The sequence below is a fragment of the Heloderma suspectum genome, chromosome 1, assembly GCF_057233095.1.
Source record: "Heloderma suspectum isolate Gila_16-S chromosome 1, 16-S_ref, whole genome shotgun sequence".
Lineage (NCBI taxonomy): Eukaryota > Metazoa > Chordata > Lepidosauria > Squamata > Helodermatidae > Heloderma > Heloderma suspectum.
In genome coordinates, this window is record NC_139458.1 from 67,734,128 (window position 1) to 67,751,118 (window position 16,991).

Below are 16,991 nucleotides of genomic sequence, written 5' to 3' on the forward strand. Positions count from 1 at the left end.
CCTTTCTCACGGTACAATGCTCCATGGGCATGGAGGGTGGTGAAGGCATACTTAGAGTCCGTATAAATATTGACCGTGAGTCCAGCAGCCAACATCAGGGCTCGAATTAGGGCAATTAATTCCGCCTTTTGGGCTGAAGTTCCCACAGACAGAGGATTGGCCTCGATAACCTTGTCTTTAGTTACTACTGCATAGCCGGCGTATCTTTTCCCATCTCGGACAAAACTGCTTCCATCCGTAAAGTAGGTGACGTCTGGGTGAGGCCAGGGGCTATCACGCAAGTCTGGACGACTGGAATAAACTTCATCCATAGTTTTGATGCAATCGTGCTCAGGCTGACCTCCTGGTTCTATTGGCAGCAGCGTGGCCGGATTTAAGCTGGATGACACTTCTAACTTGATACGCGGATTTTCACAGAGCATAGCTTGGTACTTGGTCATGCGCTCGTTGGTGAACCAATAATTTCCTTTATACTCCATTAGCGTGAGTACTGCATGTGGAACCCGGACGGTTAATTCTTGTCCCATTGACAACTTATCTGCCTCTTTAACCAGGAGGGCGGTTGCGGCAATGGCTCTCAGGCAAGCTGGCCAGCCTCTGGCAACTACATGTAACTGCTTGGATAAATATGCAACAGGTCTCTGCCATGATCCAAGTTGCTGTGTCAGCACCCCTACAGCTACATTGTCTCGCTCATGGACATACAACAGGAAAGGCTTTGCCACATCAGGAAGTCCTAGAGCGGGCGCTTGGAGTAATGCTTTCTTAATATCTATGAAAGCCTGTTTTTGTGGCTCTCCCCACTGAAACGGAGCTGCCTCTGAACCTTTGGTAGCTTCATACAGAGGCTTACTCATTACAGCAAAGTTGGGAATCCAGATTCTACAAAACCCCGCAGCCCCAAGGAACTCCCGCACCTGCTTCCTAGTAGTTGGCTCTGGCAGGGCACACACAGTCTCTTTCCGTTCAGGACCCAATTCTCGCTGATGTTGAGATACTATGAACCCTAGATATCGTACCTGGGTTTTACAAAGTTGTGCCTTTTTCCGAGATACTTTATATCCTCGTTCCCACAGGAGTTGCAACAGTTCTTGGGTGCTTTGCCAGCATTCGAGTCTTGATGCTGCTGCTAAGAGCAAATCATCAACGTACTGCAACAGAACTCTTTTCCCAGGTTCGGAATGAAAATTTTGGAGGTCTTGACTTAGGGCTGTCCCGAATATTGTGGGGGAGTTTTTGAAACCTTGGGGAAGATGGCCCCAGGTCAGTTGGGTCTTTCTCCCAGTCATGTGATCTTCCCATTGAAAGGCGAAAATAGCTTGTCTCTTAGGTGCCAGTCGGATACAGAAAAAGGCATCTTTTAAGTCCAAGGTAGTAAAATGAGTAGCTTCAGATGGAATCAATCCCAACAAGACATAGGGGTTCGGGACCACCGGATGTATCGTCACAGTTGCTTGGTTGACCAGTCTGAGATCTTGCACTGGACGGTAATCTTCTGTGCTGCCGGGTTTCTTGATTGGCAGAAGGGGGGTATTCCATGGAGACTGACATTCTCGAAGGATACCATATTGTAACAGACGGTTTAGGTGCTTCTGAATTCCTAGCACCGCTCGGCGCGGCAGTGGATACTGACGTACGTGCACTGGTATTGCTCCTGGTTTTAATTCAACTACAACAGGGGGCACACATCTTGCCATTCCTGGCGGATTATCTTCAGCCCACACTCCAGGCATAGGAAAGCCTGCCATGGCTCTTCATCCAGTACTGGCATGGTCCAATGTAGCCTCCACTCTTCTTCCTGTGGATATGTGAGTGACAGGAGCTTGCCTTCCTGGGGCCTGCGGAAGGCGACAGCCGTTGTTCCATCTTCTTCAAAGGATATTTGGGCCCTCAGCTTTGACAACAAATCACGTCCCAACAATGGCATAGGGCATTCAGGTAAATATAAAAACTGATATTCTACTATGTGGCTTCCAAGCCGACAAGTCCGTTGCTGCAGCAGATGCTTTTCTTCCACTGCACCAGTTGCCCCAATCACCCACACTTTTTGATGGGTGAGGGGAGCAACGGGGTAGGTCACCACTGATGACGCTGCTCCAGTGTCAATCATAAAATCAATATTTTGGCCCCCCACAGTGGCAGTGACCATGGGCTCCCCGGGGCCAAGATTAAAGGGGCCCGGTCTGTCCTATTCGAGACTTTTGGTTGCGGCCATTCCCGTAAAGGGATTCACTTCGTAATTCCCAGTTGATTCTCTTTGCGTTTGCCAGTTACTCAATTGCCAGCATGGCTGTCCCCTCCCTTGTCCGTGGTAGCCCCCTCGATTTTCCGCCTGGTACATCGGATTGGTTCCATTTGGACACTCACACCACCAATGCCCATCTTGTCCACATTGGGCGCACTGATTCCTTCTCAAAAATTCTCTTCTTCCTGCTCTCCCCTTTCCTCGTCCGCGTCCTCTTTGCTCTCTGCCCGGTCCTCCATCTTGTGGACCTACTAGTGCTGCAGCAAGCAGTTCCGCTTTCTTCACCATTCTCTTCTCCTTCTCTTTATTTTCTTCTTGGTCCCTGTTTACATACACCTTCTGAGCGACTTCTAATAATTCCGTCAAATTCTTCCCAGCAAAACCATTTAACTTTTGTAGCTTTCTTCGAATATCTTTATAACTCTGAGTTACAAAGGCCATATTAATCACTTTCATATTTTCTTGGGCTTCTGGGTCGAGAGGGGTGTACTGGCGATATGCATCCAGGAGACGTTCTAAATATTCTCCAGGTGCTTCGGTTGCTCCTTGCAACACTTCAGAGACTTTTGTCATGTTAATAGACTTTTTCATTCCTGCTCTCATAGCTTGTAACAGCAAGGTTTGGTACTGAGTGATGCGTTCTAACCCTGCCGGTAGGTTGGGATCCCAATGGGGATTTTCTAAGGGCACTCTCTCTCTCATCCATCCTTGGGGATTTACATAATTTTCTGGGGCTCTTTCTAAGGCGATTTGTTCCATTTGTTGATGGATTCGTCGCCTTTCCTCAGTGGTGAATAACGTCAAAAGCAACTGTTGGCAATCTTGCCAATTAGGCATATGCGAGGCCATAATGCTGGAGCATAGTTCCACTAGCTCATTAGGCTTTGTGGTATATGAAGCATAATGGGTCTTCCAATTTAACAAGTCTGAAGTTGTAAAGGGTTCATAAGTGTAGGCTTGGATGGGGATATAATGCTCTGCCGCCTCGGGATCTGGGTTGTGCACCATCTGAGTTATCTGCCTCAGAGGAAGCAGAGGCTGGGCTTCACTCCCTGACTGCTGAGCCGTAGACGGGCTCAACCCCTCTTCTTTTAGTGAGCACATCTCTGTAAGGGCTGCTGCTGATTTTACTACCTCTTCTATCCAACTCCTCAATTCTGCAGCCTCTTTTATTAATGCTGACTGAGGTGTAAGAGGGGAATCTCCCGATCCTGTAGAGATGGAAGCCTCAGCAGGCAATATCTGAGAGTTGAGGACCGTAGCTGAAATCGGTGAATTAATGCCCGTGGGGCTTGAAACTGATGGCGTCAATTCCAAGTCGAGGCGCGGGGCAGTGCCTCCGGAAGGGGAGGATGGCAAGGGCTCAGGATTTCGACGAGGCGGTCTTACAGTAACATGGGCCCGGGGTGGAAGCGGGGCATAAGCGGGTGGAAACACCGTTAGCTCTGCCAGATCTTCACCCGGGGCTTCTAACACTGATTTCTGCTACATAAATGGTGCCGTGACTCGGATTTCTGCTACAGTTCTTGCTGTTTTCCACCAGCTAATGAAGGCTGATTCCATTAGGCCTTTGCACTGCCAAGGTAGATAATGTTTTAATTTGAAGATTGCTTTTATCTGTCATGTTGGCCTCTACTACATTTTAATTTTTATTGATGCTTCAGTTTTATTGTGAGATTGCAGTTTCAATTGATGCAAGCTGCCTTGAATTATGAGTAGGCATCAGAAAGGCAGGGTACTTTTTTCTCTTATAAATAAAATAAGTAAAAAAGTAGTGCCCTCCACAATTTTTTTAAAGCTATCTAAGTTGTAGCCATCACATCTAATAACAGTAAATATCCTAAGGGCACAGGCCTATGGGATGCACCCTGGCTACTTGTAAGCGTCTGAATGTGGAGGCTTATGAATATTCTGTGCAGAATGGGAGGCGCCTTGCTCCTCCTGCTCTACATTTTAGGTAGACGACCGATGTTGCCCTTCTAGCAGATGCTTCAGGGAGGGGGAGGAAAGGAGTCTGGGGACAGCTGGGGATACCTTGTCTTCCCATGTCCGCAGTCTCCTCCCCTTCCTGCCCTCAGGAACACTCCCTTTCCCCTCCTACAAACTCGAGTTTGCAAGCTCGTAACAGCAGCCAGCGCAGGTCTCTCTGCTGGCTGTGATGGTGTGGGGAGGGGAGTTGGAGCACAGTTTCCTGGCTCCGAGCTCAGACCCTTGTCTCTGAGCTCAAATCCAAGAAACTGAAATATCCTATGTCCCCCAGATGTTGTCTAGGAGCATAGGATTGCTCTTTAAGTTTATTATGTGGAGAAGTACTTTTTGTTTGTTCTGAATGTACTACCTATCAGTTTCATTGGGTGGCCTTGAGTTCTAGTATTATGAACATGAGAGAATTTGCTTTCTCTGTCCATACAATCTATGTCATTCATAAGTTTAAAAACTTCTATTATGTTTTTTCTCAGCTAAAACCCCCAAATGTTTTAGCCTTCTCCTATAGTTAAGGTGCTCTAGCCCCATGATTATTTTGGTTGCTTCTTTCTGTAGCAGAATTTTTTTTTAGTTTATTTTGGAAATACAGTCTGGATTTATGCAAATGTTTGTGTATTGTATTTGAAATGTTTCACAGTTAAACTATTGTTATTCTATATAGTTGTATTACTGTTTGATGGACTTTTGTTTGAATTAGTCAAATTTATGTATTTCACACAGCTCTGTTGTTTCTTTAGAAATTACTGCCCAATCCAGTAAAAATCAACATATTGTGCAGATCCACATGCTTTACAGTGCTATGTGGCAGCCTGTTGTAGACAGCATATGCACAGCCTTTCCCTGAGGGCGTAAATATCCAGTCAAAAACAAACAGGAGGATACCATTGTCATAGCTGTGTACAGCAAAAACAGCAAAGAAAGCTCTGGCTGCATGTATAGTTCTCTCCCATGCATACACTTCTTTTCTCTGGAACACAGCCTAACCCTGTTGCGATGGTTTGCTTAAACAAACTCAACAAACGCACCAAACTAGCTATTTATTTTACTTTTTTAGGCTTATAACCAATCCTATTCACGGAGATCGAACATGAGTAACAGCCCTCTAAAAATCAAATGCTATATTATAAAACATTTTGAAAACATTTTAGGGGACTGAGGTACATATGCTCCTTCTTCCTCTTCGGTTTAGACATCTTAGCTGGTCACTGGGCTCTTGAATCCAGGCAGGACTAAAGGGGAGGGGCCTGGGCTGAACCCACCCTATTCCCTTTGAGGAGGTGGCTATGTCAGCTGAGGCAACAGCAGATCAAGTCCCACCCCTGGAGAACTGTGATCGCTGGTCCTAACCCAGCAGCGACGGGATGGCGGGGGAGCAGTAGCCAGTGGGACCTTTGATCTCAAACCCCTAAACCCCAGCAGCAAGTATGTCAAGCTGAACATGGGAGGGTCCCTGCGTTATACCACAGTGCAAACCCTTACCAAGCAAGACGCCATGCTCAAGGCTATGTTCAGTTGCAGGATGGAGGTGCTCACGGATAGTGAAGGTTGGATCTTGATTGACTGGAGTAGATGCCATTTTGGAACCATCCTGAACTACTTGCGAGATGGCTCCGTTTCCCTGCCTAAATCCAGTTGGAGCTGGAGGAAGTGCTGTCTGAGGCCCAGTACTACCTCATCCAAGGCTTGGTTGAGGACTGTCAACTTGCCCTACAGCAAAAGAGTGAGGCCTTTGACCACCTCTGCCACATCCCCATGGTGACACCTCCCAAGGAGGAGCAGCAGATTATCTCAAGCTGCTCCAAGCCTGTGGTGAAATTACTGAATAACAGAAAATATTTTAAAGCCAGACATTTCAAACTGAGAGTGGTAGAATCAATCTTACCTATCCTTTAGATAGAGATAAGCATGTTAGACCACATGCTTTGCATTCAGAACTTCCCAGGTTCAATCCCCAGTTAGAAGGATCTCAAGTAGCAGCATGGCTAAGAAAGATCCCTGACTGAGACCTCAGGAGAGGTGATGCCCGTCAGAGGACACAGTACTGAGTTAATGCTACAATGCTCTGACTCAGCAGTCCTGTGCAGAGGACTAAATTCTGCTAGAGAAGGAGTGGGTAGGGAACAGGATTGCACCTGCTGGTCCTGCCCTGAGTTCTACTGAGCCTCCACCCACATCCTGAACTTTTTGAATGTGTATCCCATGTACATGCGGAGATACGGATACAATCAACATGGAAAGGTTGGAGGCAGGGTATGCTGCTGCACTCCAGACCCATCCTTCTAGCATTGACTGTGATCAGATTTTAGTCAGCTGCATGGGACTTCTACAGGGCAGCTTCATACACCCATTTATGTTCACCAAATGGTTGTCTACACAAAAAAATGTCTCTAGAAGATGCTTAGGGGTTGGCAAATATTGGGAGGAAGACAATTCTAAAGATGGAGAGCAAGAATGAGGAATAGTTTTACACACCCAACAGAATAAAGTAGTAAAGCTTTTCCTGAAATGTACCACTTCAACCTGTACATGACATGTTTTTGAGAGGGAGGGGGTGTAGATTTTGAATGCTTCCCAACAAAATGAATTCCGTGCACAGAAATATAAGATGTCAAGGAGAAAGCTAAGCTGAACCCTCCATAACATGTTAGTTTTCTGTGAACAAGAAGTTGTTTTCAAAGAGAACAGTACACTGAAATATTCGATGCCACACCTGCAGTTTAAAATGATATAATCCAGAAAAAGCTTTACCACCTGATTCTGTTGACTGTATAAACTGGGCTGGACAGCACCTAAAAATCCTGATATAAGTGGTCCATACTAGACACTGCTAGACACTCGGCAACCCACACCTGCGAGGTGCTGAGATTCAGCAGCCCTCATACCTCCATCACTACCTTGCAACAGAGCACCCAGCAAACTGACTCACAAACTGACTGCTATAAAACTATTTTTTAAAAAATAAAATAGAGTATCTGGTAGATTACAATATATAGTTGGCAAGGGGGCTGTATACAACAAGGCAATAAAATAGTAGCACAGTAGCAAAATCAACTTGCATTTACATCAACTAGTGGACAGGCAAGATACACACCCATTGCCAGATACTTGCATGCAGTCATTGCTTAACCAGCAGAAACTGTTGGCTTTGACCCCAAGTCTCTATTGCCTTTGAATGATATACTATCCAGTGCCATTAGACAGGATTACCAAGAACAGATATTACACGTTTGCTTTAGATACCACACATTTGCTTTAAAAGGTAATGTGACTACAGGGATTTTGCCCTTTGCTAGCAGAGAGACTTGACCTCTATGCATTGCCTGATTTAATGTGTAGCAGGAAGAAAGTAGAGAGTCTGCTTAGTTTTCAGTGGGGGAAAAAGCCCAGTAGGGACCCCATTTTATTTTTTAAGGCATCTGAAAATCACACATAAATCATATACTTGAATAGAATTAGGTCACAGATAGAGATATTTATGTCTAGACTTAGTTTCCACACATTTAATTTTCTGATCTGCCCCCCCAGCCTGACCTTACCTAAATGTGGCAAAAGTCACAGATTGTATTTATCGGGAGCTCACATGATGTCATTTGTAAAAATACGATGTGATGAAGTACGCTGCCCATGTGCAAATGCCTCTGAGAGTCATGCTTTTACTTCACATTTATCAAGACGTATGGGAATACTTTAAGTTTGCTGGACTTTGTCTGTTTTTAATCAGCCTGATAAAGCACAGTATGCCATTCTAAATGTCCAAAGAGAGAAAAAAACAACAACAAAAAATGTGAAAGGTGAGAATGAACTACTTGGCTCTTTAAAAAGTGAGAAAGGAGTGAAGAGTTACTCTACCTGCATCCCCTTTATGTAAGACAAACAATTAAATATTTTAAAATAACTTCTAAATGTTTATTTTTTATTTCATGGCTTATAGTTTGTTAGATTGGTATGGGACGGGGGGAGAGCTTAATGGCACTTTTGAAAACATAAAATATATTTATCAATTTCTGTTTAATACTGAAACCAGTCCCTTTTGTTGAGATTTTCTGAAGTTTCATCTTTTGTCATAGCTTAGGGTGCAATCCTACATGCATTGATCTAGGAGTAAGGCACACTGAATGCAGTCGGCCTTACTTCAGAGTAGATACAGAATCAAAGAAAATATGATCGCACTATTAGTGTGTTTAATGCAAAAAGGAAATCAATTATACCCTTTTTGTTTCAGAGAGTTGTTGATCTTACTGCTACATCACATTGATATCCTACCTTTCTTCCACAGAACTAAAGGCAGCATATATAGATTGTCCCAGCTGGTCTCCCATCCAGGCAATGACCAGACCCAGATTTGCTTTAGCTTAAGCATGTTTGTTGGATATTCTGTGCCTTCATGTCAGACCATACCCTGCATAATCACATTATCAAGTATGGTCCACAGAGGCATTTGTGTCCTAGTGCCAGTGTATGATTGAACATACACAAGAGCCATATATGACTTGCTGTGATGCATCAACCTCCATCTGTTACAGTGCTGATCAGTCTTACTACATCATTAGTATTCATCATTAAAGTGTACATCATAACATTTTTCAGTTGGCCCTTATATCTTTGCCTCCAGAAGCAGCTTGGTCTGTGGCCTTTAGCAGGTAATGTTTATCTATATGCAATGAAAAGCATCACTACCAGTTTCTGCAAATCAAACTCCAGTCAAACTGAGTCTGACCGGAGGTTTGTGCTGGGGATTTTTTTAAGAGATCTGGATCTGAAAGCATGGTCAAACTGTCACTTGCTCATCTATCATCTCAGGATAGAGTTTACAGTCTTAAGCAGGGATTCCCAGACCCTGAAGGATTGTAGGGTGGGACCACAAAATCATTTTTCTTCCACCATGTTTGAATCAGACACACATTAAATTACAGAAATCTGAGTTTTAACTTTGTGATCTTTTAACTTAAAGGAGACATAACAGCAATTTTCAATATCAAATATGCTGCCACAGATAAGAGAGAATGCATCTGTTAATTTGGACCATTAGGGAGATGACTGGATTTCATCCAAGCACCTATGAGATAATACTTGCTAACCAAAAGGTAAAGAATGTCACAAGGTGTCTAAATAGGCTATAGAATTTACCTCTCTGGGAGTTTTAAAAGAAATGGGATAAATTCCAAGTGAATTACAACAATGATTCCGAACACTGTAAGTAGCAAACGTCCCCAATGCCATTAAAACCCTCTGCAGACTATAGTTTCACAATAACATTAATTCCTCCATTGCTAAAGGTAACTGAAGAATGTTCACGCTACCTGTTCACCTAACAACCTCTTGTAAACTCTTCTAATGCAAATGTATTTGAAAACATAATTTACATTTTAGGGAGTTTCTTCTACCAAGCTTCCACTCAAAAGGGAATTGTAGCCAATCCTTCCTCTCAGAAGAGTGAACCTGTATAATTCACATATTCCCAGGTTAGGGTGGCCACTTATGAACTCCCCAAAAAGAGGAAATGCACCACCCACAAACAGAACAAAGGAGGACACCAATTTGCATAAAGTTTAATATGTTGATTTATATGTGTAGCTACAAATTTAGAAATATTATAATTTAAATAGAAATACAGTACATCTCACCATAGTGTGGAACACTGTGACCAGGTGACCTGTGTGCCTTGCTCAGTCTGCTGTCCAGGTACTGTTGATGGGCAACTTCAAGACCCAGCTCTTCCTTCTGACTGTTCTTTATTTTTAAACAGGACTTGAACTGGACAGTCCTTCAAACAGAGGACACCTTCAAAACAGAGAACAGCCCTCTGTAAAAGAGGACATACAATCACCCTATGGTATTGTTTGCCTTCTTCACACATCGCATTTTTAGGTGTACACCCAAAAAGACATAATGTGTGAATCATCTCACAGTGCCTTTTCTCTGCTGAGAACAAAGCATAATAAGATTATTTTCTGAGAAACTGTAAATTAGTTTTCTTTATTTAAATAGCTGTCTCCTGTTGTAATCTCAGTGGGGAGCCACAAAAAATGGCATCCAAAGCCCTCTTAAGGAGACACTATAATCTCCACAGGTGCATTCCAAAATAACGGAGGCCTCATGAAGAACTCTAAGATGTTTTCTGCATCTCTTTAATGGGTTGTTTTGCAAACTTAAACCATGCTATATTTTAAGAAGTTATCTTGTACCTGTCAGTCTGCAATGTACCTTAGAATTTTTTGCCTCTGTTCAATGATAACAGAATGTAAGTGATTCAGCAGTAGCAACGTTGGAAGAACATGAATTACAGTCAGACTGCCAGATAGATAACTTATATATATTCAGGGTTTACACTTCTTTTCTACATAATCTCTTTTAAAATGGTTGTGCTTTGAAAGGTTTTAGCATTCCTTTTGCTGAACAAGGAGGTGGGTAGCATAAGGATTTGAATAAATATTCTGTTAAATAGTGTTGTTAATTATGCTGTAAACCTTGTTTAGTATGGGAGAAAATGTCAAAATATTTCACGGTAATGAAATATGCCTCATAGATTTGTTCAAGGTGAATTAGGATTGTTCAGGGATATAGGTTTTGATCTAAAGGGGTGACTCACAGTCAGACCTGCCAATACACAGAAGGACCAGTCCTACACTACCATTAGGTAGAATGAAATGGCTGCCTCAGGCAGCTGATTTTGAATGTCATGAAAGGGCAGCAAATTGTTAGTTATTTAATTTATTATTATTGGAGTTTTACTGCCAGAGAGGAAGAGTGGAATTTAGCTGCCTCTGTGCCAAAATAACTTGACCAACCTTGGGTACTATGCAGCTTGGCTGGGGGAGGGAGGCATTTGCTGCTCCAGCATAGGCAGCAAAATGTCTTAAGCCAGTCCTGACAAACTCCAAAGTACTATGGAGTAGTATGGGATTTGACACAAAAGCAATTTAAGGGAAACTCCAGCACAATTATATGCAGAGATAGGATATCCCTACACCCAAAGCATCTTTGACAGATGTCTGTTCAACCTTCTCTTGAAAGCATCCAAAGGAGGAGATTCCATAACCTCAACTTAGCAACTGCTTTTATATTTAAGGTATTCTGACTGCTTAACCTAAAACCTATCTCCTTTTAGTTTAAAATCACCTTCCTGCTATGTGTCCTCATTCACACAGACACACAACTTGCACACGGCTCATTCCAACATGAATCTAAGGGGGGCTTTAATCAGAACAGTGGTGTGCACACAGTGGATTTATGCACTATGCTCTTGCTAAAATAAGGAACAGCTGTTTCATTCAAACACTCATTCAATGTTCAAAAACATGAACTTTATTTTTTATAGATTTTTGTTCTCAACAAGATGCACATTCAGTACAGAACAGAATGTGCAGGCATGTGAGGTACAGAAAAGAAAAATGCCTTGGTTAGTAGACCACCCTCTAGCACAGGAGAGGCCACCCTCTGGCCCACAGGCCTAATCTGGTCTGCGGAAGGCTGAGCACCCTCCGCCGGTTCTGCCCCTGCCCTCCCCAAGCCCCAGTGCACTGGCTCCTTCTCTGTGCAACTCCCAGTTGATGTCAGGTAGGCACCAATGCTGTTTTGGTTTTGGAGCCTGCTGAATACATTTTTATTTAAACATGCCTTCCCTGCCTGACCAACCATGATTCTATTTATATAATTTGATTTAAATATATTAATTTTGCATTTTGATTCTTTTTTCTTTCTTTTTATTGTTCATCACTTGGGAATCTTACTAGATATGGAACGGTATATAAATCCTGTAAATAAAATAAATAAGTAAACTACTCTGAAGTAGATATTTAAGAATTCTGGCTTTGATTTGTCTCTTTCATTGTAGCAAATTAAATATGGTTTGGCAATTCAGCACTGTGACCTGCTAAGGGAAAAAGAGTTTGTGCCAAGTGCCTATGTGCATATTTTCTACCCTTTTATTTGATTACTCTTGAATATAGTTTAAGGTGTGAAGACTTGAAACCAGCAAGTCACAGCAGTACTGTGGAATTCACAGCTAGGATTTTCGAATAAAGCAACCTAAGGCCCAGATTTTCTGGTACTTTTAATATGGTAAAACCATCCGAGAATTATTTTTCCCGATAATTTTCATCTGGTGAGCATTTGTTTTGAATTACAGGACAAATACTAGATCATATTTTCATGTGCGGCATCAGGCAAATGAAACTTTAGTTTTTCATTTAATCTCTTTACTGTGGCAAGCTGCCCCCTTATCAGGAAACACTCATCTCTTCACAGAAGGCAGATGTGAAAGTTCTGATACAAACATAGAAAGCACGCATTTAGTTCCTGTTCATTGTTGTCTCTTTCGCCAATCCTAGCCCTGGATCATCATCACATCCGAAGCTAACTTGGAGGTCAAAATGGTACAATTTTGACTTGTTTTATTTTTTGAAGTATGAAACATTCTGATAAAGCAAAGTATTCAGTCACATTTAGTTTAATATACAAATGCTGAACAAGCAGGTTTAATGATTTCTAGACTGCATTCACCATACCGATTTTAAACTGAAATATGCATAAGTACTGGTAAAGATTGCATAATTATTGTTTTTGGAGGCAAGAATAATTCATCAAGTGTTATCATAAGTGTACAGGGTTTCACTTGAAATGCTTATATGACAATCTTCTGCCTTTGTACACTAAATTAAGTCAATGCAAGGGGCATTCATTTGTAAGGTTCGTGTTAATGATTGATTGAATTTAATTTAAACTGCAGTAGCTCTTGCAGGTATTTTCTAGCTGACTCACATAGTTGCAATAATTAACTTTTTAAAACTATTAATTCCACCTAGATACAGAAATGGAATGGGGGAGGACATTGTTTTTCTTCTTTGTTTTCAGTGAAGGGTTATCTTAGGGCTGCTTCTGATTTTTAAAAGCATAGCTGTAATAACCCATTCTTAAAACACATATAAATATCACATAGGAAGGAAAACATATTAATTACACTTATAATAATACTTAGCATTATTGTAACGTATTTCAATTGTTCAAAAGGCTTATGTAAGAACATAAGAACAACTATGCTCCTGGTCAATCAGACCAAGGTACATCTAGTCCAGCATACTGTTCACATAGTGGCCAACCAGCTGCTCACGGGAAACCCACAAGCAGGACGTAAGTGCAACAGCACCCTCCCACCCATATTCCCCACCAACTGGTGTACTGCCTCTGATACTGGAGGTAGCACATAACCATCAGGACTAGTAGCCATTGATAGCCTTATCCTCCAGGAATTTGTCCAATCCCCTTTTAAAGACATCCAAATTGGTGGCCATCACCACATCTTGTGGAAGTGAATTCCATAGTTTAACTATGTACCATGTGAAGAAGTACTTCCTTTTAACTGTCCTGAATTTTCCACCAATCAGCTTTCTGGGATAACCCCAGTTTCTAGTACGATGAGAGAGGGAGAAAAATGTCTCTTTATCCACATTCTCCACACCATGCATAGTTTTGTACACCACTATCATGTCTCCCCTTACTCGCCTTTTTCCTTGCAAAACAATCCCAGATGTTAAAACCTTTCCTCATAGAGGAGTTGCTTCAGCCCCTTCATCATTTTAGTTGTCCTTTTCTGCACTTTTTTCAACTCTACAATATCCTTTTCGGGGGGTGACCAGAACTGTACACAATATTCTAAGTGTGGTTGCACCATAGATTTGTATGGGGGCAGTATGATATTGGCAGTTTTATTTTCAATTCCTTTCCTAATTATGCCTAATATGGGATTTGCCTTTTTCAGAGCATCCACACATTGGGTCAACATTATCATCGAGCTGCCCAGCACAACCCCAAGATCTCTTTCTTGCTCCATCACCTCTACCTCATCAGCTTATGCTTGAAGGTGGGATTTTTTGCCCCAACGTGCATCACTTTACCTTGCTTACATTGAACTGCATTTGCCATTTTGATGCTCATTCTCCCAGTTTGGAGAGATCCTTCCGGAGCTCCCCACAATCCCGTTTTGCCTAAATAATTTGGTGTCATCAGCAAACTTGGCCACTTCACTGCTCACTCCGAATTCCAGAAAACTTATAAATAACTTGTAAAACACTGGCCCCAATATAGGCTCCTGTAGGATCGCAGTGTTTACATCCCTCCATTGGGAGAATTTACCATTTATTCCATGACCTGCTCATTTCAGGACTTGCCCCTGGAAGCAGTAGGGGCTGCTGGTGGACCAGAAATGGCAGAACTGGCCATGAGTGGACTGGGATCAGCAGAGCCGGCCGCGCATGTAAGACCACTGTTGAATCCTGCCCAATGTTTCCTTAAAACAACAATTTACCATATGATGGTAAAGGCATTCATAGGTTAAAAATCAAAACCATGTTCTATATTTATTTGTTTGTTTATATTTGTTTGTTTATTATGTATTACATAATAAAAGTGGCATACATTATCCTCCTCCTCTCCATTTTATCCTCAGAACAACAACCCTGTGAGGTAGGTTGGGCTGAGAGTCTGTGACTGGTCCAAAGTCACCCAGTGAGGTTCCATGGCCAAGTGGGGACTAGAACCTGGACCTCTCGGCTCCCAGTCCAACACTCTAGCCACACTGGTTAGTCAAGTAGCAAAACATAGCTTCAGGAAGCTATTACTAAACAAAACATAATTTGGAAGGGACATACTGAAGTGAGTGAGGTTAGAGAATACTTTATGCACATTCTGTTCTGGAAATTATAAGATTAGTGAAAGTAATCCAATTAGGGAAAATTAAAAATCAAAAACAAAACTGCAGATTTAGTTTTACATTACAGGTTTTTCTTGTTGCTAGTAGTGTTCAAAAGTTATGAAACTTGAATAGAACAGACACCATTACCCTAAAAGTATTTATGGACTCCAGTGTTTGAAGGTGGGATAGGGGTACACAACTGTGCAAATGTAACGGGATGTGTGCATATAACCTTCTCTACTGAACTCAGTGTGTATATTTTATATATGTATGTATACACACACACACATGCACACACATACATGTGTGTGTGTGATTTTTAAAGCATCAAACAGCACTTCAGACAAGTTTGTTCTGGATCTCAGAAGGTTGCAGTTAATTATTCATAACAGAGCAGCAGAAGAAGGCAGAAGTTGAAACGTTTTGTTTCAAAATTAATTTTTCTGTTTTGTTGGTCCCATGTGCATGCGCGCGCACACACACACACACGGATCTAGACTAATTTAGTTGAAGTTCGATCCCATCAGTAGAACAATTTAGCTATGACATCAGTCCCATTGATTTAAATGGGAACTAAGTGCAACTAAGAGTGCAATTTTATACAGATCAACTAAGAAGCCCTACTGAGTTTAATGGAACTTGCTACCAACTAAGTGTGATAGGGCTGCGGCCTTAGCCTATAGATCCATCCTAAGTATTTCAGTACAATTTTGTGGCAAACACTGAAATACTAAACACAGCTGAAAAAGTGGCAATTTTCCCAGTAAACATGAGCACAGATGTTTTGTCTTAAAATAAAGTAAATGCATGCAAAACCTATTTAAAAGCACGCTTTCAAGTTGGTTAATTTCAAAGAAACCATAGTTTGCCCGTGTTGATGAAAAGATAAACCACGTTTAAGCAAAAGCAGAAGCTTCCAAATTGTTCCCCCTGGCTGCACCAGACAAGGAGAAGTGAAGGGAACTGCACAAACCAGAGGCTCATGGTGGCTTATTAATGCCACGCTCAACTACAGTTTAGTGTGATGTACAAACGTGGCCCAGTGTTTTACCGATGTAATAATATTTAGTATCTGCAAATATGATAAATTCCCTGTTAGCTACTATGAATTTTTCTTTAGGGAAAGACAAGCTGTATCCAGGTACTGCTATAAAGATTTGGAAACTGCAAAACATTTCCCAGCTATCCTGGTTCAACTTGTGCAAATTATAGCTTTTGATCACAAGCCTACAGGTGCAAAAAATCACAGGTGGCCAGTTTCTTTTATAGGAGAAAAAGAGAATCCTTTGTACACAAACTACTTTGCATTATGCCCACTGTATGAAAATAGTATATTTTACCTTCATGACACACTACCAATGACATTCTCAAAGCTAATAACCTGGCAGCCCCAAATTGTACAAATTGCATTTTCAAAAGACCAAAGACAAATTAGACATGACACCAGTAGATCTGTGTGTTTACATCCAGATCTGCTACAATCAAGTAGAAATGGGTGGGGAATGTGTGGATGGACAATGCAGAACCCTATTCCCACTCACCATTTACCTCCCTTCTCCCAAAGCATTTTCTCCAAGTCAAGCTCAGCTCTAGTAACAACTCAGCTGAAAGAAAAGTGCCTGGGAGAACAGACGGGGGGGGGGGGGGAGGTTTAGCACCCCTTGCCCATAAACCCCTTTTGGCTGTTAAAATGGGACTTCACCCACTGCCTTCTACATGACTAGGGCAGATTTTTCACATCTAGCATGGCCCTGGGGATAATCCATTACTTTGATTAAAAAAAAAAAATACCTTCACTACACTTACAAGAATGAAAGATTAAGCAAAGTTCAGTGAGTTTCTTACACAAAAAGGTGACAATTTATGCCCATCCCAGCTATGATACATTTCCACTGTGATTTCTGCAGCCAATGTTGAGTTTACAATTGACATCCCCCCCCCAGATTCATGTTCCTATTATTTCCCCCCCTCTATGAGAGGTCAACCATGAAAGCACAGCCCCAGTTTAACTTAATCATTCTGTACCTGGCTAAATAGCCAAGTTTCTGGTTAGATAATATAATGCACACT

General features: G+C 42.0%; 1 protein-coding gene and 1 pseudogene across 3 annotated transcripts in view; one reads left to right on the forward strand and one right to left on the reverse strand.

The window, feature by feature from the left end:
* Positions 1-16,991, reverse strand: part of FSIP1 (fibrous sheath interacting protein 1) — a 123,489-nt gene that overhangs the window by 34,186 nt on the left and 72,312 nt on the right. The window lies entirely within an intron of this gene.
* Positions 5,470-6,124, forward strand: LOC146357316 (BTB/POZ domain-containing adapter for CUL3-mediated RhoA degradation protein 1 pseudogene; annotated as a pseudogene).